Source organism: Arachis ipaensis, chromosome B3 (genome assembly GCF_059453495.1).
Source record: "Arachis ipaensis isolate K30076 ecotype BB chromosome B3, ASM5945349v1, whole genome shotgun sequence".
Lineage (NCBI taxonomy): Eukaryota > Viridiplantae > Streptophyta > Magnoliopsida > Fabales > Fabaceae > Arachis > Arachis ipaensis.
This window is the reverse complement of record NC_142438.1, coordinates 91,919,015-91,921,812: the sequence shown is the minus strand read 5'-3', so window position 1 is coordinate 91,921,812 and position 2,798 is coordinate 91,919,015.

Here is a 2,798-nt window from a genome sequence, read left to right as displayed (position 1 = left end):
ATCGAAAGTAACCACATTAATCCAAGGGGGTAATTTGTTGATCGAAAAATATTTTCGATAACAGGGAGTTGAATCGAAATAAGTTGAATATGATTTCTCGAGAAGGTACGCTCGTAAGTCCGAAGTTGGAGGTAATTGGTGCTGATGTGGATTTCGATAGTTTTGTTGATCGAAGTAAGCCAAATCGAGTTGGAGATTCGATTCGAAGAATTAAGTGAGGCCTTCGAAAGAGCTGATCGATTAGTTGTGGAAGCGGGAAGTTAATAGCTTTTATTGCACGAGGAGATCATGGAGAATGTCTTCAATTTTGCGGCGGGAACGGTTACCAAAAAAGAATGCGCTTCAAAATTTGAAATGCCATATTTAATTATAATTAATTGTAAATTAATGGGCAGTTATGTAAGGTTAGCCTATAAATACTAGGAATTCTTAGTGAATAGGAGTTGGAACTTTTACTTAGAAAAAACACTCTAGCACTCTCACATCCCAGCGAATTCCTGAGTTTGCATTCGAGTTATATTTTCTGTAGGGTTCCTTCCACCTTCTCTTTTCTTTTAATTTACTCTTTCTGCAAACTTATCATTTTAATTAATTTTATTTACTAAATGTCCTTTACTTTTGTTTGTTCAATTTATCCTTCTGCATTTGAATCTTTTATGTTGAAGTCCTTTCGATCCAATTAAGGGCATTTTAATGTTTTCTTTTAATTTCATTGCAAATCTTTTCATTTATTATTTATTTAGTTTTCAAAACTTTCGATTTCTAAGTTTCAATTATTAATTTACATATTTATTTTATTTTAATTTTTAAATTTGGTCTAATCGAAGACGCTTTTGATGCACTTCTAGAAAATTGGTACTCGCACAGAGGAGTAGGTTTCGCTCCTAGACCATTAGAATCGAACCACCATCGATTTGCTAAAAATCGATAACACAATAATAATAATAATAATAATACATACACTTTTTTTTGGTGTATCTAAAGTCTAAACACACTTAAAAATATAAAAATAATTCAATTTTTTCTTTCAAAAAACACCTTTGGCCACCGAAAAAAGAAATTTATAAAAGCCAGTCTCAACATTAATCAAGAGAGAAATTATATCAACACAGGGGAAAACTGCTTCCTTTAATTTTGGAGATAATTTTCCCTTTTTTTTAGTTATTATTTTATGTATTTTCTAAGCATCTTTCAACCAAGAATTATCCTTTTTCATGAAATAAGGTGCTTTGTTGTACTAAGAAAAAACAAAGTGCATGGTTTGATGTCGATTTGATGATATTTCATCTTCTTTGGATTCATTTAAGCTTCTTTCAACCAAGAATTATTCTATTTTATGGTATAAGGTGCTTTTATAGACCAAGAAAAAATGAAATTCCAAAAAAATAGTGCATTGTTACACGTCAATGTTGGTGATACTTTTCATCGTTGAGTTCTTTAATTTTATATGCTTGCTAAGCTTCTTTCAACCAAGAATCATCCTCCTTTTTTTTTTTTTTTTTTATATATATAGATAAGAGGGGTTGTATCCAAAAAAAAGAAATGCTTCATTACATGAAAATAATTTATTTACGAATAAAATATTATTTTTGTCTCTTTAAATAAATTTTAAAATTGTTCCTAACATTTAAATCGTCCTATTTAAATAATTAAATTCATAACGTTTTAAAATTGCCAGTTAACATAATTAACGATATGACAATATTGAGACGATTTTGAAAAATTAAAGACTTAATAAAACCAAAATATTGGGGATAAAAATGATACATTATTCTTTAAAGATTTACCAAATTAAGTAAAATGATAGTGAATTTTAATAAAATGAATTGCATTACGAATTCAAGACTTTTACTCATACTTGTAAAATGGCTAATAGATAAATTTTTGGGAAAGAAAAAAAAGAACATGATACATATATAATAAAATATAAATTATACATTTTTGTCTCTAATATACCAAATTTCTTTCATGTTTAATTTTGTTTTATTTTATTTTTAACTTTTATGTAAATTTTAATTTTTTTCAATAATTTTAATTTTTTTATGATAGATAATTATTCAATTTATTTTTTATTTGCTTTTAATAAAAAATAAATTTACTTAGAATAAAAGTAATGTGATCAAAAAAATTAGAAAAATAAATTTATTTAGAATGAAAGTAATATAATTAAGAGTAATTTACTTAGATGTGATTAAAAAATAATTGAATAATTATCTACCGTAAAAAATTGGTATTATTAAAGGATAAAATTGAAATTTATTTTAAAATTAAAAATAAAATTTAACTAAATTAAACATTAAAGAATTTTTGGTACATTAGAGACAAAAAAAAAAGTATAAGTTATACTTTATTATATATACATCATGCTATTTTTTTCCTTCTCCGCAAGTTTATGTACTAATATAATCATTCTACAAGTATTTTATGAAGAGTAAAAATCTTTAAGAGCAAAATTTAAAAAAAAAGATGAAAGTAATGTGATTAATAATAATTTATTTAGATGTGATAAAAAAATTGAATAGCTATGTACCGTAAAAAATTAATATTATTAATGGATAAAACTAAAATTTATTCAAAGTTAAAAATAAAATTTATTTAAATTAAACATTAAGGAAATTCGATACATTACAGACAAGAGATATAATTTATATTTTATTGTATATGTAACATGTTTTGTTTTCCTTTTAAGAAAGTTTATTTACTAGTCATTCTACAAGTATTCCATGATGAGTAAAAGTTTTGAAGTGGTAATTCATTCCATTAACATTTACTTTCATTTTATTTAGGTTTAATTCCTC